Here is a 22,352-nt window from a genome sequence, read left to right as displayed (position 1 = left end):
TATTCAAAACATATTTATTTCAGTCTTAGTAGAAGTACTATTTAGGTTTACTTTCTGGAAGTGCATAGGTAAATAATTAAACTTTTAGTGGGTTAAAAATATATTTGTGACTTCCGGTGGCTGCTCGCACGAGATGCACATGTAACCATGAGCTCTGTCTCAAAAGTCAGAATATTTTCAAAATGTCTTTCAATTCAGAAACAAATCCAACGTAATTTGTACTTAAGGACCCCTGCAACATGTTGGGACCTAGAGTCACAAGAGGTAAACCATCCCAAGAAGACCACGCAACTAGAAAGAAAGACACAGGCGAACCGCAGATGGATCCGTCTAACGCAGCCATCTTGTTAGCATTGGAAGAACAGGAGGATCGGTTGGCGAAGAAAGTTAAACTAGCCGTGAGGGAGGCTGTTGAGGATATGCTTGCCGGGGAAATCCAAACCCTTAAGACTATGATTGAATCCTCTAATGCAGCAATTAGCAAACTTAGCCAGGACATCGCTAATCAAGACGGGGTCAGCCCTATGTTCCCACAGCCTTATGTTCCCACATTTCTTAGAACTTTTTTTTCACAGAGATTTTTGAAAATTAGGGTTAGAGTTAGGGCTGTGGGAATATAGGGTTAGGGTTAGGGCTGTGGGAATATAGGGTTAGGGCTGTGGGAATATAGGGTTAGGGTTAGGGCTGTGGGAATATAGGGTTAGGGCTGTGGGAATATAGGGTTAGGGTTAGGGCTGTGGGAATATAGGGCTGTGGGAACATAGACACGCTCCCATCAAGACAAGGCTAGAAAAGCACTGCAAGGGAAAGTGGCGGCTATGACTGCTAAAGCTAGAGCGGCTAAATGCGATGTGATTACCCTCCAGGTAGATACATTTACTTTGCGTCAAAAACTCACGAGATGGAAGAAAGATCACGGATGTAACATCTGACTCGTCGGTCTAGCTGAGTCAGCAGAGGGCGAAAATGCTATCCATTTTCTCCAGCAAAGTTTGCCTGTGTGGATTCCCTCCCTGTCGGGGGAGAAGATCGAAATCCAGCAGGCGCACTGCATCTAAACCTCCGAGGATAAACCGAGCCACCCCCGGACCCTCATCTTCCAGCTGCTCCGGTACCAGGAGAGAATCTTTAATGGCGTCAGAACCCTCGCAACCCTGCCGACACACCAGGCATCCACGTTATATCTTATTTCTTAATGTTTCTAGTTAGTAATGTTTAGGACCTATACGGACTTGGACTAGAGACGTGTGTCACTTTTGAAAGCCACTGGTAGCTAGTGGATATTTTATTTCGTTTTTTTTCCAACCTAAGAGTAAATTCTTTATTTCTTGTGGATGGAAAATTTGGTTCTGGTTTTTGTTTGTCTCCCACTAAAGCCTTGCTGTTTGTGTAAAATTCACTATAGTATATCATATACTCTATGTTTTAAAGGTGCCTGCTTGTGTAGACTTACAGCTCATATTCTCCAGACCACACGATGGCAAGAATCTGGTTATGAATAGGCCTTTCAAGGTAATGTCATGGAATGTCCAAGGCCTAAATTCGCCAGTTAAACGCACTAAATGTCTGGAATTTTTTAGACGTAAAGGAATTTCAATTGCTCTGGTCCAAGAGACACATTTGAAAACAAATGACATCCATAGATTTCACAACAGGTTTTATTAATGTGTTACTTACTCTTCTGCTGCAAACATTTTGAAAGGTGAAGCTATTTTATTCGACAGGAAATTGTGTGTCAATATTGACAGCTCTGGTAAAGATGACTCTGGAAGGTTGACATATGTCTGCATTACAATTAATAATGTCAAAATGTGTTTTGCTTCAATATATGGTCCCAACATTCATGACCCAAGCTTTTTCACTATGGTTTCTAATACGCTTCTGGACATGCCAGACTACCAGTTTATAATTGGGGGTGACTTCAATCAGGTGTGTGATGAGACTTTAGATAAATCAACAACAGGGCCTCCAAGTCAGGAACCATCCCCTGGTATTAACTTATTTATTTATGATCTGAGTCTTATTGATCCTTGGCGCCTATGTAATCAAAACAGCAAAGAATTACACTTTTTTCTCTGCCAGACATAAAACATACTCAAGAACTAACTACATATTTGTGTCTCCTCATTTGAACCAATGGATCAACTCTACTGATATACTTCCTATCATAATATTTGACCACGCCCGTGATGTACAACTATCAAATCCAGCAGAGCTCTCGTAAACATACACACAGGTGGCGCTTCAATACACTTCAATACAACGTCACTCCAGAAATCTACTTTTTTAAAACGATTGAAAAATAATCCCAAAGTATTTCTAGAAATCAATTATGAGACAGCCTCTTCACCCCAAATATTATGGGAAACAACAAAATGCTTTATAAGGGGGGAATCATATTCATTTGCATCCTATTTAAAGACCTCTAGAAAACACAGAATTGTACAACTAGAAAGTGAAATGCGGATGCTAGAATCTGACCAAAAACATAAATTCTCTGACCAGACCCACCCAAATCTTCTGGCCCTGAAATTTGAACTAAACAATCTCTTTATGGCCCAAGCTGAATATATAATTCACCAAACTAGAGTAATGTACTGTTGCCAGAGTGAAAGTTCAAGCAGACTTTTAGCAGCCAGATTAAAACAAAATGAATAATTTTCCACAATTATTGCAATCCAGACCATATCAGGATCTGTTACTCATGACCCAGATGAAATAAATGATACCTTTAGATCATTTTATTCTCATCTCTACACAGCTGAATCCACCCCCAATCTGACTGCCCTCAAATCAAACCTGTCAGAGCTCAATCTACCTTCACTGACAAATTCTGAGGCAGAACAACTTGAAGTACCACTTACTCTTTTAGAATTTAAAGAAGCCCTCAATTCCATGCAAAAAGCCAAATCGCCAGGTCTTGATGGCCTGCCCCCAGAGTTGTTCCTTGAATTGTGGGATATTAGACTTTTAGACTCGTGACCAAAATACATCACTTATATCGGTACTGCTTGAAAAAGGTAAACCTCCTTTGAGACGTGGCAGCTATAGGCCAATATCTCTTATTACAACAGAACTAAAGCTGTTTGCAGGGGTTTTAGTTAGAAGACTAGAGAGATTCGTGGTCAAGCTAATTCATCACGACCAAACACTTCACTGTCTACTTCTCTCATTTCTGAGCAAGCCATTTACACTCATCTCCTCTCTCTCTCTCTCTCTCTCTCTATTCTCTGGTGCTGAAAGGTAAACAATCGATTTGATTGGCTTGGCTATTGATGACGTTTCTGTCATATTAACTAAATTAGCTGCGCATGCACTAATGGTTTATCTTTTTATTAGGCATAATATTATAATTATAATATAATTTTCACGGGTCCGGGCAGAACCGTCACTGGGTCCGTGCCTGGACCGCGGTCCGCCATTTGGTGATGCCTGCCCTAAACAATGCAGCAAAACAGCTCACATTACCAGCTATTCCGCATATTCATTGGCACAACTCTACTTTTACATACTTAGGATTGACCATAACCAAATTCTCTGATATCTCGCACACTAATTATAATAAGGTCAAACTGGAAATCTCATCTGATATCATCATTTTCATGATATATTTATACATATTTTACATATTTATATGCTGCATGCGTCATGAAAATGACGAGGAATCAACAATGTTGCGCTACACAGCACCCGGTATAAATGGGTTAACTGCTGCCAAGAAGACAATTATACACTCATGGTTTTCTCCCGAGTCTCCGTTGATTAAAGAATGGATGAATCATTTCAGGGATATCGCTCTCATAGAAAGATCACTGGCTTTAATCCATAAGGCCCGGGCGTCCGCTGTGGAGGCTTGGGTTGCCCTCATTGGTTCTCTTTCAGACCCACATTTTCTTACATACCTATAACTCTGATAAAAGAATTTGATAATATAAAAAAGTCTACACACAGAGTCTGCCCACTTTTCTTATGTGAAAAGCTGGTCTTGGGTATAGTTTTAGGTTTAGTACAATGTTTGTCTAAACTTTTGTTTTGTTTTGTTTTGTTTTTGTGTATGTGTGTTTGGTGTGTTTTTTCTACTTATTGTTATTTCTACTTTTTGTTTAATTTAATTTTCCAGGGTAATGGTGGTATGTATATTTCTTTGTTTTGTTTGTATTGTTGTTACTGACTGTAATCCTTGGCAATTGTATTCTAACTATCCCATGTAACAAAAGGCAATAAAAAGTTGATCACAAAAAAAATATATTTGTCATTTACTCTTCGATGTGTACTGCAATATATTTTAAATATTTATGTAATTACCATGTGCTTCAGCCTGCTTTCCATTAGTAGGCTATAATTTTTTTAAACTTTTTTTTAACATTTTGATATTTTTTTTATAATATAATTTTTTAAATACACTTAAATACAGCGCAGCTATGATTCATGCAAGTGTATTCTTACAATTTACCAGCTTCTTATTTCTTATACATATAATTTTCAAAAGTGTCTAAGTATAGTAAGAAGCACACTTAAATCATAATCATGATGTAGTTCAACTATACTTGTTTGTAAAGTATACTTAAAAATCATTAATAATTTACTTAATTATAGCTGTTCTTCCCACAAGCATTTCTCCATCAATTCCTGATTTGAAGTGTACCATCGATCAATTTTAAGATGCCTATGTAATTAAAATGACTTATAATTGAGATCGATCAAACAGCGAAAAAGGAAAAAAAAAATTTAATTTCTAAAAATTAAAAAATGTACTTATTCACTCCCGCCTAGCCCGCCATCACAGTACATTCGGTTTGACCAATCAGAGTCAACGAGTCACACCGCTAGTCCAACGCATGAAAGTATCGCATGGTCAGGTCACTGTCAGGCCGCTGCTGTTTAGAGGGAAGTTCATTTTGGCCAGAAATCATATAGTTTCCAAGGTTTGCTTTGTTTTACATCCCCATCTCTGACTTGGCGAAGGTGGACACCACAGACATGATTAGAAGCGAACACAGACGAGAGGAATATCAAGTCATGTACATGTGAAAAGAGCCACGTAGAGGTGTGCCTGCAAAGATACTGCTGGCAAAAATACTTCTTTTTGGTGGTAAGTTTATCATTGTTAGCCAAACAACACTGTTACTGACGTTGAGCTCACTCTGGGTTTAGAAAATATTGGATAGCATTGGTGTTGTTGAGTCCAGATCCATTTTACCCTTTTATATATAACCAAACAGGACTCGCGCATTCGTTTGATGAAGTATGCAGGACAACAGATAAAGTTCAACACGTCTAATTTATTAAAAGTATAGCCAAGCAGATAAGTTTGAGATTGCTTACAGAGCTCTGGACCACACTGCTGTCGCCTCTCCTGTCTAAGCAGCGTGCGGCACTTCCTTCTTTCAGTCACTCACTCTTATACACACAGTTATCACAGTTATCACAGTTTCACTCCGCCTCTCTGACATTTAGTACAGTATCAAACGCATCCAGTTCATTAGCTGCATATTCTGATATCGACACAAACACATATCATACATATACTATCTTGTCCTCTCCTTTCCCTGTACATTATGTTCTCACTCTTCCTGCTTACACAGCATATGTCGCAATCCCAAACTTATCAGAAGTTTTTAAGTTTCATCACAAACATTTTTATCAGCTTAAGGCTGATTCATACTTTCATTACACAAACTTATACAGTATGAAATAAAGTAAGCATATTATATCCTTCAGTGTGCATTAGCTAATGCTAGCTTAACCCATTTATACCAGATGCTGCGTAGCGCAGCACCCGGTATAAATGGGTTAAAGGTGTCTTCACAATGTTAATTGCTTTAACATTATGCAGATATTTAATAGCCAGTTAACTAGCATCTTAATAATAGCTTTATAATTGAGACAGCGACTTTCGTCTGTGTGTTTTGTTAAAAGAGTGAATGAAGTTGTGACGGTCTCCGCTGAGACAGAGGAGAGGAGAAGCTACTAGCCCTCTCTCGCTGTCACTTCTAGTCGCGTTGCTCTCCTCCCCAGTAATGTTAAATTTAGCACTGAAAAAAACATAATAGTGGTAATTTAAATAGCGGTTCATGGGATTTATTAACCCTCAGGGGTCCCTCTGTCCTTTTTTGGACATTTTCTTCACTTTTCTTTTTTGATTTGCTGATCATTTTGGCTGTGTTACAGCTGAAGGTATGGATTTCTGCAAGAAAGTGTTTTATATGTGTTTTATAATATTTTTAAAATCTAATGTCAGTTACTGTTACAGGTCTATTATACACTGGTAACACATTTTGTACCCTCTGGGGTTCCTCGCGTCCAAAAAAGGACACACAAAGAAAATGCTATAAAATCATCATATATCAATATTTTTTTCTGCTTTTTTTTTGCATACATCTCTTAAACCATTTCAGTTCTGCTCAAACCTACCAAATGTTTATTAGTTTTCAGGATTTTAACCCTTTAAATGCCAGTTTGAAGACATATTGCCTCTTGTTTTATTAAAAAAACAACACACAATATGAGATATTTCCCACATAATACATGATGGAGGGATGTGACATTGTTTTATATCAGAGTCTTTTATATCAAGACATTTCTCAAAATCAGAATATGATCAGGGTGACTTTTGAACACTGGAAATAAATCATGTACTCATCCCGGCAGTAGCCCCCGTGGCACTCAAAATTTCCCTGGAATTTTCTAGTTTCTTTTGTCATTCAAATGAATGGGGACCATGTTCAAATCCCTGAAATCTTCAGCCTTTTTAAATTTGAATTACTTCAGCATACTTTCAGCTACAGACTTCATTCAACCTTTAAACTGTAGACAGCCCTTTCAGCTATTGAGCTTGTATTCAAATTTTTTGTTATTAACAGTCATACATATTAACATATAACAGTTTTTGAATTACCACAGTTTTAGTTTCAAGCTTTTTTCTAATCATTTTTGAGTTTATAATGTGTGTGTATTGCACGGAATGTTCAAGGCTAGAGTGGAAGAAGCTCTAAAATTTGTCTGAAAAAAATCATTTTAACTCGTCCTTATTGTCACATATTTCAATCTTCACGCATAATTTCTTCCTTAATAGTAAAAAAATTTGGTTTGGTAGTTGCGAGTCTGCCTCCCATTCGTACTATTGATTAAAGTTAGTTCATGTCAACACACACACACACACACACACACACACACACACACACAGATACAGATACAGAAAACTGTTTACAAGTTAGTACTCATAGACGGAGATGACAGTAACACTGGTGTTATACTCGACATCCTCCTTTTAATTTCCTTCGGTTGTTAACTCCTCCTGCATACTTTTTACTACATAAACCGTTCAACTATCAAAACCTTCAGCTTCTTCAGGAGATGTATCCTTTCCTTCAAGGTTTTGATACTATTCATCATTTTTTAAATGATAAGGTTTTTCTGCAATTTATAAAATGTAAGTGAATAGAGACGATGCTCAACTGCTTCAAAACTTCAACATCTTTGAAATTCAACTACTTGAGAAATACTCTCAGCTACAGACTTTATTCAGAATCTTAACTGTTCACAACACTTACAGCTTTTAAGCGATTTTTCAGCTTATTCATATCTTATATTAAAGTTTCTACTATTTAGGATGTAGTTCATTTTTCTGTTACTATTACAAACGATTACTATTTTTACTATATTTCATTTCATTCCTGCTCCTACCTATGGTGGTTAATAATTTGGCTTTCAAGTGTTTCAGCAACATGTTTCAGTTCTCAGATTTTGCAGCTAATGGACTTCAGCTCCTACAGTTCAACATTTTGGTATCTAATTTTTCAAGCACTGTCAGAAATCTCTTTCAGGTGTGACATTAAATGTTTTGCTTGTATATTTCTTCTTTCTTAGGTTTTTTTTCAGCCAATTTAGGCCATTTAGCTTTCAACTAACATGTTTTTCACATTTTGTATATTTTCTAGAGTTTTACACGGTTTGTTACACATTCAAACAAAAACGTAGGCCTTTTTGAACCATTTCATACCATTTAACCTCCAGCTTACAATTTGTGCGTTTAATCTTGAGCCATTGCTTGAGCTACTTTAGCATTGCTCCAGCAGTTATTTCAGCTTTTTCAACATTGCTTCAGCAATCTCATTCAGCTCTCAGCATTCACACGCATTATTTTTTTCTTCCGACCCATTGTACCTGTTTTTGAACCAGCCTCCCTGTTTTTGGACTTTTGATCTCCTACCTGCCCCCCATTGGATTTTTTTGCCTGATTGTCTGATTACCTGGTTTGTGACTCTGCCTGAATTCAGTAAATTTAACTTTCACTGAGACTGTACTGCCTCGTCGTGCTTTTAAGTTCACATTAGTCTGTATTTGTAATCCTCACAGTTAGCTTGTCATTTCATTACCAATATAAAATGTCATGTATGATCAAATGTTACGATAACTGGTGATCAGTCATGAGCAGTGACACAATGGAGGATTAGTTGTTGTAGAGAAACGTTGACATCAATATGCAGTTTATTATTTCATGTTAATAGTCTTTGTGTATCTGTGGTGGTTTAAGTTAGTCTTTTATCGTTTTGATATTTGCTTCTATATTAGATACCCTCTTTGTTTCACCCAGGAATTCAGAAGTTTTACCTGTTGGCTCATTGAACAATATTATCAGCAGTGGTGGAAAATAATTAAGTGCATTTACTCGAAGTAATGTACTTAAGTACAGTTTTGAGGTACTTGTACTTAATTTGACTATTTCCATTTGATGCTAATTTATTCTTCCACTGCTACATCTCAGACAATATTGTTCTCTCTACTCCACTACATTTATTTGACAGCTTTAGTTAAACAAATAAGATACTGTGAGCACTGTAACACCTCAGTTCCCTGAAGCAGCTGCTCTGTACTGGGTTCCCTTTCAACGTGGGGAAAAAGTCGACCCCCCTGACTATCATTGTATAATTCAGTCTGCAGGCGTTCATGTTCCCCTCAGGATGAATTGCAATAACTTTTACGATCTTGGCTTTTGATTAATAATTTTAGTTTGTCCAATACTTTGGTTTATGACCAAATACCTGCAACACAGTGACAATCTTATCAGCCTCAGCTGTAACTTGTGTTTAGCTAAGAGACTCACATAGCTGCTAGGGTGGTTGTAGACTCTTATTTAAAATGAAAATATGTTTATATATTAGCCTATATTCTACATAAAAAATTCTGGTGACTAAAACCTGCATTGCTTCACTAACTATAAGGACTGTTAGAGATTCTTTGGGTCTATAAGAGAGCATCTGAAGGGAAACCACTGTTGTGAATTAGTGGGAGAAAGGAGCTTTATAATATAATGAGTGAGGGGTATATATAGATGGGGAAACTTAGTGTATTAAAAGCAGGGATGGAGGGGTGAGAGGAATGAGGGAAAACTATGTGGCCATTATTACTGCAGCAACCCGATTTTTCCTCAGTGATAATTAAAGTTTTTGCTCTTATGAAAAGTATCTGTGGTTACAGAAATAAGCAGCAGATTGATGGTTTGAAAATCAGTGTATGATGCCATCTCAACTCTCCTGTGATTGGGCTGTCCCACTCCGAGCATTTGTCACAGCTGTTGCTCCACATCCAGTCACTAGCAAGTTTAAAACACTGCAGAGCTTTCTGCTTGTGGCAGCAGGGGTGAAAGGTCATGTGAAACATTGTCCCTACAGGCCTGTGGAGAACACACACACATGCTTTCTATTATAATCTTGTAGATTAGGCTGATTTTCTAACGTGCCAAATATAAACATCCTCATTGAATCAGTTCCAATCCTCTATGCCCTCTGCTTTTAAATGTAAAATAAGATTAAAGCCCTGCAGACACCACCACTCTTTATTACACTGCACAGCACAGAAGTTGACACACTAGATTTGAACTGTTTTAGAGCATCACCAGTCATGGAGCTGCAAATGGTATCATCAGCAAAATGTAAATTCAGTATCAAAAGTAAAAGAACTGTTTATGTATATTATATATTATAAAATGTATAGGTTTTGTGTGATTTCAGCTGAACAGTCTCTATAGCAACAAGGTTCAAAAGCCAGAGTAGAGAGAAAGAGGACAGAGTCTCTGCTGTGTGTGGGATCAATATTCTCATCAGATCTCAAATACAGCAGGACTGTCAGATGCTACTTCCACATCTGGGCCAACTCTGGTGCACACACAGAAAAACCTTCCAGCTGTCAGCCAGTACTGGAGGATACCAGCTGGAATCTGCCCATATATGGGCAGAAGTGTATGTGCCAGGCTCGGGCAAGGACCCATTTACAGTGGCAAGAAAAAGTATGTGAACCTTTTGGAATTTCATGGTTTTCTGAGTAAATTTGTCATAAAATGTGATCTGATATTCATCTAAGGCAAGGTATTGACAAATATAATGTGTCTTAAATAATACCACAAAAAAAAATTGATCTTTCATGTCTTTATTGAGAATAACCAAAAAATCCTCATAGTGCTTGTGGAAAAAGTATGTGAACCCTTGAATTAATGACCTCAAAAAAGCTCATTGGTGTCAGGTTTTAGCATACCTGGAGTCTCGTTGAGACAATGAGTTTGGGGGTGTGGACTAAAGCTACTTTGACTGATAAAAACCCCTCAAACTTTTGGAGTTTGTTTTGCAAAAGAAGAACACATTTATGTGAGCCATGCCTCGCCAAAAAGAAATTTCAGAGGATCTACGATCAAGAATTTTTGATTTACATAAAGCTGGCAAGGGTTACAAAGTGATTTCAAAGACTTTGGAAACTCACCAGGCTACAGTTAGGCAAACAATCTACAAATGGAGACACTTTGGGACAGTTGCTACTCTACCAAGAAGTGGACGCCCAGTCAAAATAACAAGAGCACAAGAAGTCTCATCATTGAGGTAAAGAAACAACCCTGAATGACAGCCAAAGATTTGAAGGCATCATTGGAACTGGCTAACATCTCTGTTCATGAGTCTACAATACGTAAAACATTGAACAAGCAGGGGATCTACAGCAGGACACCACGAAGGAAGCCACTGCTTACTAAAAAGAACATTGCTGCACGCCTGAAGTTTGCAAAAGAGCACATTGACACTCCACAGCGGTATTGGCTAAATGTTTTGTGGACTGATGAAACTAAGATTGAACTATTTGGAAAAAACACCCAGCACTACATCTGGCGTAGAAAGATCACGGCATATCTTCATGAAAACATCATCCCAACCGTAAAGTATGGTGGAGGAAACCTCATGATTTGGGCCTGCTTTGCTGCATCAGGGCCTGGCCAGCCTGCAATCATTGAGGGGAAGATGAATTCCCAAGTTTATCAGAGAATTCTTCAGGATAATCTGAGAGTGTCTGTACATCAGCTGAAACTCTCTAGAAAGTGGGTGATGCAACAGGACAACGACCCAAAACACCAGAGCAAGTCCACAACAGAATGGTTCTAGAAAAACAAAATCCGCCTTTTGGAGTGGCCAAGTCAGAGCCCAGACCTCAATCCAATAGAAATGCTATGGATTGACTTGAAGAGAGCCAGACACATGAGACGTCCAAAGAATACGCTAGATCTTAAGCAGTTCTGCCAGGAAGAACGGGCAAAAATTCCTCCTCAACGATGTGCAGTTCTGATCCAGAGCTACAGGAAGCGCCTGGTTGAGGTTATTGCTGCTAAGGGGGGGTCAACCAGTTATTAATTCTAAGGGTTCACTTACTTTTTCCACTGCCATTTTGAATGTTGAATGAGTGTGTTCAATAAAGACATGAAAGATCAGATTTTTTCTTGTTTTTTTATTTTAGACACATTATATTTGTCAATACCCTTGACTTAGATGAAGATCAGATCAGATTTTATGACAAATTTATTCAGAAAACCATGACATTCCAAAAGGTTCACATACTTTTTCTTGCCACTGTATATGTTGGGCCTGAAGTTTCATTTCGCTGTCTAGAGTATGAAATAACCAAGTTGACTTTTTAGCCATGTTAGCAGCATCTGTTGTTCATTCCACCCCTTTGGACCAGACTGAAATATCTCAACAATTCACACTCAAGGTCCTCAGAGGATGATTCCTCATGACACCTCTATGAGACTGACACATGTTTGAATGAAATGCTTTCAGAGCTGTTGGATGGAGACATTCATGTTCCCTCAGGATGAAGTATAAAAACTCTGGTGATCCTCTGTCATTTCATCCAGTGCAACAAAGCAGTTTTAATAATCAAAAATGGAAAACGACCAAACGAACTGTTATCTGATTTTCTTGATGTGATTATATATGGAAATTGGAAATTGAAAACGTGTGTGTAAATCATCACTCATACCAGGAAGTCAGGAGCATTAGTTAGTTGCAGTCATTTTGAGCAATGATTTGGAAGTAAACTAAATGTCTTTGCAGGAATATGTGGGTTTTATTGAAGAACACAGAATAAATGGAAAGTCTTGTGGTGAGATCACCGCTGCTTTATGGCACCCATAGACTGAAACGTGGCTAACAGTATGCCACTAGTAGTGGAGTGGCTTATGCTGATCTCTAGCAGACTGTCATCAGCTCATTAAATATGCATATATAAGTTTGTCTTGTCTGTTCTGTTGTTGGGGGATGTGCAATGCTTTTGAAATGATGGTAAAATAATTTCTTATTCTGATATTGATTCTCACTCTGAGCTAAAATAGCCCTCACTAGCCTAGCCACCATAGTGGCTCAATCAGTCATCTCTGGATTAATGGAGGTCATAAATAAAGTCACTGTATGGATGGTGGAGGCTGTACTCAGCTTCTGTTCACCTGGACATCATCACACAGCCGCTGCTGCTGTGTAAATGAAAACAGACACTATCCCTCCTCTGCTGGGTCCAGTCCAGGTGAACGTGAGGTCAGACAGTGCAGACAGTGTGAAGTTAAATCAGGTTGATGCAGTGATAAAATCATCAGATGATCCCAATCCATAGAGTGATGTTAATCTGACTCAAGCCTGACTTTTTTTTTTTTTTTTTTTAAATAGTCTGGACATGGTCTACATTCATTCCACAGGTGAGGTACACGTGTCTCTGTGGGTTTATGAACTCCACCCCTCACACCTTCTCACAGCAGCTGAAGTCAGCAGCTGAAGTCAGCATGGAGCATGGTGAAGGTTTGATTCTCATTAACAGGGTAGTGGCTGATACTGTAAGTCATCAGACAGTCACACAAGAGAATGAGAACCGGTCTGTACTTGAAGGAAAACATAAGAGCCTCAACATTTTCAGTATGAGACAGGTCAAACCATTTCTGACAGCAGATAGGAGAATTTCAATCAGTTAGGAAGGACTGTAGTTCATTCTCTCCTGTTATGATCATTTTACTTTTCCATGATTGAAAAACTATTTACAGGTCTGGGGACTTTAAGGTGCGTACCACATTTTCTCAGCCTTTGTTGCATACTCCATCTCTCTCCCCATGTTTCCCACCTGTCTGTAAACTGTGTATGTCACATAAAGACAAAACATTAAAAAAAACACTTGTGTGCATGTATTTTTTTTTCTACATTTCTCAAAAGAAGACAAACTAAAATAAATAGTTTCTAGAATCTACAAAATATTATATTAACTAGACAAAACACAAACATCTTCAGAAAACATCTTCAGTCTAACGACACGAGCTGCAGATACTCACAACACAACAGGAAGTGTTTCCATGGGACACTAAAAAGTGATGAACCTGCTGGAACAAACTTGCTTGGATTTATTATAAAACATACATGTGCACTTGTTCAATGCATTTAACTTCAAAAGTCAAAGCCGTGTCCCAACAAGTTCACTTTTTTGCAATCATGGGAGTTGTTGTCTTCATCACCATTACTGTAAGCTCCTCCCGTTTTGGATTCCTTCAGTGTCAGTGGTTCAGGAAATCAAACTGACATGGTGATTCTAACCATTAAAAACACTGAATAAAGCGGTTTCACATTTAAAGTCAGTGTTTGACCGACGCTGTATGGAGGACAGAGATGTCAGGGAAGAGTAGGAGCTGAGATTGAGACTAACCTTTGTTTTGATTTTCACTGATAACTTATGAACCAGGTGTTGGAGGTTTTCTTTACCAGCAGCTGGATTATCCAGAGGTGTCATCCTCTTCATAATAAACCATGGGTGTAACAGGGTGTAGTGGGACACAATTGCAGCACAACCAAACAGGTGAATAATCGGTAGTGACTTTTATTAATGAACCAGCAGAGATATTGCATACAGGTGGGTAATGGGGATAGAGGAAGGGGTCCGGGGCCGGGGCCGGGGCTGGAGATGCCGTGTTGCAGAGCAGGTGAGTGGAGTGGGTTGAGTTGGGGAGGCTCACACACACAGGGACAAGTTGGTAGGAAGGCAACGGTACCATTAGGGAGCAGGCTGGATACATAGTCAAGGGTGAAGGAGGATCGGAACCAGGGAAGCAGTCGGCGGGGAACACGAACCAGGAAGGAGCAGGCAGGCTGGTAATTGGAGGTCAGACAAAGGATCGGGAAAGCAGCAGGGAAACACTCACGTTGCAATGTCGGAGCTGGAGAATGCGAAACAGCCACAGGGACAGGCAGACAGGGACCAGGAAGCGCACAGGCAGAACTCGTGGTCAGGGACAGAAGGCTGAGGTGTTTACCAGGGCAGAGACGAGGCAGGATGGTCAGGGACGAGCAGAGTCAACACAGGGCCGTCAGTCCGGAGATGAACGCTGGAAAGTCTTGCATGATACTAAGAACAATCTGGCAAAGAGTGAGTGAACTGGGGATGTATATATACTGGCCTGATTGGAGATGGAGTGCAGCTGGGGGCAACAGGTGAGGACAGTGAGGCTGGTTAGGAGGTGTAGCAGAGTGGAGAGTGAGACAGAGGCATAGCAGGCTGTGACAAGGGGATTAAAACCAGAAGAAACCCCTATTAAGCAGTTTACCTTTAAAAATCAGAGATTCACTGACGCTCTTCAGTGACACAGCTCAGGACGTCTCCAGCAGCTGGGAGCTGAGCTGTCTAACATTTACTCAGCTTTTTTCTCTGATAACTTCAGATCCAGACATCTGATTACTTAAATCCATCATCTGAAGAGATATTATAGAACTGCATTAAGGAAATGTAGGACAAAACAAATCTGATTAAAGCCCTGCAGTAACTCTTCTTCTCAGGTGTTTGTATCAGGTAAGAACACGGACTCCACTTTACACATCCCAGGTTGTTAATGTAATCCTTCTTTTTTTGAGACCTTGCACCTGAGGGTCATTTACAGCCTTTGGTTTGGACTGTGTTCTCTGTCAGTAACAACCTGTACCACAGTTTTGCTGGCAGAGAAATGACCGGCAGCTCTGTTCCCGCCAAGTGACTGAGAGGAGCAGAAACAGCAGAGGTCAAATAACCCACTGGCTGTGAACGCTCCATCACTGTGGACGTGTAACTTGGTTCAATATCTGGTTAAAATATCAACCTCAGTGCCATTGTCTCACACAAACTGTACTAAACTACTGTGACAGTAGACAACTATGACACACACACACACACAGACCCCTCCCCCCATCTAATCTAGCACAAACAAACCTAGAGAGTGAGCTCACGGTCCCTTAGCAACAGTAACAGTCCTGCTGGTAACCTCAGCTCTGGGTGTGGATCTATGTTCAGAGGACAGTCTATGAGCTCTGCTCCTCATGGATCCTCAGGAGAACTGTTGAAGGATCTGAGCATCGGACTGAGAGCAGGTAAGAGGCAGATTTACAGAGGCAGTGGAATGAACTGTAATCCTAAACCTCAGCACACACATGCTTTCTGATAACCTGTACGTCCACCGTCTCTGAACCGAAAGGGCCAAATCAGTTCCAGAGGAGCTGCCTTCTCTCTTTCTTTAAATGTGTCAGGCTGTTAAGACCAGCCTGTAAGTGTGGAGCAGTGCTGTCCCAAGACAGTTAAAAATGTTTGTCACATCCTCTTGGACTATCTTGATGTTATCCCCAAATCAATCAATCAATCAGTTCATTCCTGCACTTACAGTCTAAGCACCTTGGTTTTTGCTGTAGCAGGCGACTGCTGAGAGGGAAACCCCCTGACTGATTAGTCTGGGGGCTTCTCTCAAAGGGAGTTTGAGGACAGAGCTGAATGTATCTAAAATTCACAGTTCACATAAGATGTTTCTCTCTTTCCCTCAGTGTGTTGGTGTATAGTGTTATTTTATGTGATTTCTGCTGAGTTACAAAGTCACAGTCAGAGGAGCTATTGTCTCCCACAGGAAGTTTGTGTTCAGGACTTTTCTTCCATAACTCATCTACGTCACTGTCACACATTTGCATAATGCCCGCCTACTGACTGGTTTGACACGCCCTCAACCAGAGGCAGTTAGTGTGGTTAGTTTTAACTTGTCAGCATGCCAACAAAACAATGTTTTTTCCCTTTGTGTACAAACAACTGACAGTGTTTATCATATAGTGGATATTTACAGCAGAAGAACATTTTATCAGATTGTGACTGAAAGAATGAATCTGCTGTTACAATAAGCAGGTGATGGACCTAATATTTACCTACATTTCCCTAATTACCTGCTGTGATCTGTTGATGTGGATGTTCATGCTCCACTCTCCAGGAACACACTGGATGTGTGGCATGTGTGAGGCAGCTGCAAAGCATCTTGGTTTTTTCATTTTGGCGCCATATTAGCAGGTTAGAGCGACACACTGTCTGTGTGACCTGAGCATCTATCGACTCACGGCTGCGTCACGTGATCTAGAGATTGAGCCCTCACCTGTTTTTCACATGTGACGCATCTTGCAGCAAAAACAGACAGATAAAAGACCTGATGATGTCATAGTAACATCATACTAGCAACATTACATCAAAGTGACACCTTCACTATAGTTTCTATGTCTAGACTGAATCTGAATATGACACAGACATGAAAGAATATAAATACATTTTTTTACAGACACATGTTAGGGATGTTTAATGGTTTTTTTTTTTTTTTTTTAAGACAGTAATTAACCAGCAGAGACTCAGCAGGTCTCTGGATGTTCAGCCAATCAGAAGAAAGTAAGCTGAACGAGGCCTGAGCTAATGTTGATGTTCAATTAAAGGGCTGTAAAAATCAATCTGAGATAAATAAAGATTTAAATGTTGAATTATGTAAAGCTGCTGTAGTGGAGCAGAATTTAAGAATAAACTATAGAGCTGGAAATGAGCAGAACAGGTCTCCTTCAAATAATAGCTGTAGATTTAAACCCCACAGAAAGAATAAATACAGAGGATTCTATCTATCTATCATATCTGATGACAGTGTTGCAACACGTTAAGATACTCTTTATTCACCTGGTAACGAGCTGCAGCAAATGTAACACAGCCAAAAGTTTTACATTTAAATCCTCTATACTGTGTTTTTTTGTCAATAAGAACATATGCAGGTAATTAACTCAGGAGTCTCTGCACTGACTTTCTAGACTGAGCTTGAAGCATTGCACATGCATAGATTATTGCATGTTTAAATGTGATTACAGTACATTACATTAGAGCACTGACAACATGCACAAAATGGAACACACAGAGTCAGTACATCCAGTCCACAGTCATCAGACCTCATTTACCTCCTCAATCAAATTGTTTTCACTGCCCTCATATTCTGTCGCTTGGCAGTTTTTCTTTCTTTGTTAAAATAATTCCCCATACCACCCCTTCTCATAAGGAAACTGTTGCTGCACTGTGTGATGTGTAAACTCAATTTCCAGCTAAGAAAGAGCCACATCTCCTGTAAACTGCATTTATCATAAAGCTGTGGTCCAGAGAGCAAAAAACTAGCAAAAAAAAAGCAAAATACTGAGTGTGATGTTACTGTAAAATGAATAAAAACGTCAGACTTTCATACGAGGTGTTTATCATGACATGAACTTGATTTAACGAGATTTATTTAATTCAATCTAGGAGGAAATTTGTTATTTTAAAAGATGACAGGAGCAATAAAGACTCAGGAGACATTATGGTTCATGGATCATAAACCAACCATGTGCTAGACTCTAAACAAAGATGGCTGTAGCTTCTGTGACATCTCCCATAGGTTTCTGAAGCTGTGAGCTGCTCCACCGTCACCATCTCAGCAGTGCCTGACTCTGACCCTAATTTCCTGCAAATCCAAATATGGTCAAAGAGGAAGGGCGTGTGTGGAGCTGACACTTTTTCAATTTACATTTACAATTTTTTTTAACATGGGAGTCTATGTGGATTGACTCACTGTTGGAGCCAGACTCTAGTGGTCATTAGAGGAACTGCAGCCTTGCTGGTTGATGGTTGGAGCAGAGTGTTTATCATGATCATCATCAATAAAGCAAATTACTAAATGTATTTAGGAAGACCTCAGTTCATCCCTCCAGCAGCTTTACTAAGACACTGCATGAGTTTCTCCTTTAACCCTACGTCACTGATCTGTAAAGATTTACCAAGAAGAGCTTCCTGTTGCAGAGGGAGGAACAGTGGGGCCACCATGTGGTTGTCATTATTTAATCCAGTGTAAATCCTGGTTTCACTTAGTGGATGCAAACAACAGAGCCAGTTTTCTTTTTTAAAAATGTTTTCAGCTCCATTTAAATCTAATGCAGATCATGCCAAGATACTTTGAAGTCATTCCATATTCCACACTCCAAGAACACAGGGAACACCCATTTACGAAGAGTAATTAAAGCTGCAAGCAGCGTTGAGCATGCCCTCGCACTTTGGCGCACCTCAGGAGGGCTTGCAGCTGCGCATCCTAATAACCGCCGGATACCATCCCCAGGGGCTAAGATTTCCTGATTGAACTGTGTGACAGCAGACAAGATGTACAGCATTTTTTACATGCATTCTTAATCTATCCACTAGGTAGAGCCAGACACCACGCATTAGGCACACATGTAGCTATTTATGAGACCACACAATGAAAATGTCATGTAAATCAAATGACTTTCATTTAAGAGTTACTTCCTGTTTTCAGTAGGTGGCATTGTGAAAATGGCTTAATATTATTATATAATATTAGATATTATCCAGATATCTTCAGTGTGAGACTGTGATCAAATGTGAAATTTGGGGAAGATTGGACAATATATAATATATAAAGCCACTGAAGATATTGCATGTTTGTTTGCATTCTTAAATATTTCCACCAGGTGGAGCCAGAGACCATGAAATGAGCACACGTGGCTGAGTATCAGAGAACACAATGAAACACAGAAATTCACCATACTGCAGAGGCCACATGCTCAACAGAAACTGAAAATTTTTAACAGGGCAGCATCATCTAGGTGTAAAGTATTGACCACGTTCTGTTTTAGAATTCACTGTGCTGCAGAAGCCACACCCTTAAGTGAAAACTCACAATTTTTGCAATCATGCATCAGCAGGTTAAGAAGGATTTTGGGACAAAGATTCAAATGAAAAGCCACAATTTTCACAATAAAGCATCATCAGGGTCTAGAAAGTATTTTCTGACACTATTGATGATGGCCAGGTCAACCTCCTAGGAAGATTAAATTAAACAATAAAATATGATGTTACATGCTGCCATGAGGTGGCACTATGACTATCACTAAATATGGGCATGAAGATGTGTACAGGCCAGAACTCTTAGCACACATCTAATGTTTGGGGCAGTTTGGACGATACATGCTGGAGTTCTAGAGAGTTGTTTGTTCATAGCGAAGGACTGAAATTAGCCCTGTGGTCACAGGCAGGCTATTCCACAAAAACCTTTTATTATGATTTATATTCAACTTCTTAAGCATATGGTGGTAAAGTTTGAGGTGGGTGTGGTCAACCCTCTAGGATTAGTCCATGTACACATTGTACAACATGACATTTCCTGTTGCCACAACATGGCGCGTATCACTGAATACGGGCATAAAGGTGTGTTCAGGGCTGGACTCTCATCAAACACAAAAAGTCTGGGGAAGTTTGGACAATTTGTGTTGGAATGACTGCAAGTTGATTTTTCATGGCAAATGATCAAAATTCACCGTGCTACCACAAGCAGGCCGTTCATAGAAAACTCAAATGCTTTGAGTCTGACGCCTGGAAATGACAAAAAAATGTATCAAAATTTTACACTAAATTCGAAATTGCGGACTTCTGGTTGTGCTTATGGTATTGGTCTGAGAGGTTTACGTACACCTCCATGGGACACATAAGCCTACTAATTTTCATACATCTAGGTGAATCCTAATGCGGGGGCTACTGTGAAACATGACATTCCTCTATCATGGCGAAGCCACGAAATTCGCCACGCCATTCAACAACCTTGAAAAAGCTTTGCAGTTTAACATCATAATCATCTTAAGTTTGTGTGAATCCAATTTTTAGTTGATCTGATTAAAACTCTAGGAGGAGTTCGTTAAAGTATGAAGCCTGAAAATGACAACAAAATGCACCAAACTTGCACATAAAATTCAAAAGGGCAGACTTCTGGTTGGGTTAGGCTAAAGGGTCCAAGAGGCTTTTTTGTAGATCTCAATAAGGTACACATGCCTACCGATTGTCACACATCTCGGTCAAACGTGCTGCAGGGGCTACTTCATTGAAATGTTCTAGGGGGTGCTCCTTGAGCTGTTTTGCCACACCCATGAACAACTCCACTTGGATTATCTGAGTTAGATGACTTCGGATACACGTGCCAAATCTCGTGGGCATAGGAGCACCATTGGCCCATCAAAAATTCTGAAAGTCATTAGGGGGCACTATAGAGTCAATATGCCACACCCTTGCCCAATTCTGTTATCAAAATAACTGTTCATAGGTGCAAAAATGTCTGCGAAGTTTTGTGAGTTTTTTCACATTCTAAATGCCTCAAAACTGTGTTCGTAAAATGAAAATTGCCACAGGAAATCCAAAATGGCCCTCTTCCCAAAAATATGGGGGGGGTACTATGTGGGGAATCATTGCATTGAATTTAATAAACATCCAAGGACCTTGATGTTGACATGGCCCAACATTCGGGGCACAATGGAACCGCTGGACACACCCGAGCCCAATCACTATTTAATTTTGTGATTTTATTAACTGAGTTTCAAGTTTTGGAGTATGTTAAGGCCCTCAAAAATCAAATATTCTGGCAGAAAAATAATAAGAATCTCCAGAAAAACAATAATAAACAGCAAGGTTTTATTAGTGTCCTCGCACCTTACATTGCTCAGGCCTTAATCATCTTTAGAAAAACAATAGGTTCCTTGCATTTCCGGTGCTCGGGCCCTAATAATAATAATCGTTCCAAAAACAATAGGTTCCCGCTGGGCACTAGCGCACTCGGTGCTCAGGCCCTAATTATAATAATAACTAGAAAATTCCAGGGAAATTTTGAGTGCCACGGGGGCTACTGCCGGGATGAGTACATGATTTATTTCCAGTGTTCAAAAGTCACCCTGATCATATTCTGGTTTTGAGAAATGTCTTGATGTCACATCCCTCCATCATGTATTATGTGGGAAATATCTCATATTCTGTGTTGTTTTCTTTAATAAAACAAGAGGCAACATGTCTTCAAACGGGCATTTAAAGGGTTAAAATCCTGAAAACTAATAAACATTTGGTAGGTTTGAGCAGAACTGAAGTGGTTTAAGAGATTTATGCAAAAAAAGCAGAAAAAAATATTGATATATGATGATTTTATAGCATTTTCTTTGTGTGTCCTTTTTTGGACGCGAGGAACCCCAGAGGGTACAAAATGTGTTACCAGTGTATAATAGACCTGTAACAGTAACTGACATTAGATTTTAAAAATATTATAAAACACATATAAAACACTTTCTTGCAGAAATCCATACCTTCAGCTGTAACACAGCCAAAATGATCAGCAAATCAAAAAAGAAAAGTGAAGAAAATGTCCAAAAAAGTACAGAGGGACCCCTGAGGGTTAATAAATCCCATGAACCGCTATTTAAATTACCACTATTATGTTTTTTTCTGTGCTAAATTTAACATTACTGGGGAGGAGAGGAACGCGACTAGAAGTGACAGCGAGAGAGGGCTAGTAGCTTCTCCTCTCCTCTGTCTCAGCGGAGACCGTCACAACTTCATTCACTCTTTTAACAAAACAAAACAAAAAGCGAAGGAAGCAGTAAATGGACTTACATATTTAAGACCTAACTAAATGTAATTTAAGACCTAACATGTGGCTAATGTAAAGCTAGCAGAGCTTGGAGAGTTGGTTATCTGGTTGCTAGGCACGCACACACGCACACAGGTTAGGAGCTGCCGTTGCCATGGCAATGTGAAAATCTGCCCAGAATTTGGCTTCTACATGGCTTCAAACAATTGCAAATTATGAGAAAACCGTTACTTATTTTCAAAAACCGATAAGACCGTGCCAGACACTGAAGCCAGAAGTTTCTTACAGTCTCTATTTTATTCAGATATTCCTTAAAATGAGT

At 39.4% G+C, this 22,352-nt stretch overlaps 1 protein-coding gene across 1 annotated transcript in view; it reads left to right on the top strand.

Annotated features, from left to right (window-relative positions):
* Window positions 1-15,577: 15,577 nt before the first annotated feature.
* The window catches only part of LOC147817137 (uncharacterized), a 19,277-nt gene continuing 12,502 nt past the window's right edge, over window positions 15,578-22,352 (top strand). Inside the window, exon 1 of the mRNA XM_087171634.1 lies at window positions 15,578-15,683. The gene's annotated coding sequence lies outside the window, so the exon portion shown is untranslated. The remainder of the gene's footprint in view (window positions 15,684-22,352) is intronic.

This window comes from Seriola lalandi, unplaced genomic scaffold (genome assembly GCF_002814215.2).
Source record: "Seriola lalandi dorsalis isolate HSWRI2012SDOR001 ecotype SW California unplaced genomic scaffold, Sedor1 jcf7180002054883, whole genome shotgun sequence".
NCBI classification, from domain to species: Eukaryota; Metazoa; Chordata; class Actinopteri; order Carangiformes; family Carangidae; genus Seriola; species Seriola lalandi.
The sequence above is the reverse complement of the archived record's forward strand: the minus strand, read 5'-3'. Positions and strand labels throughout refer to the sequence as shown.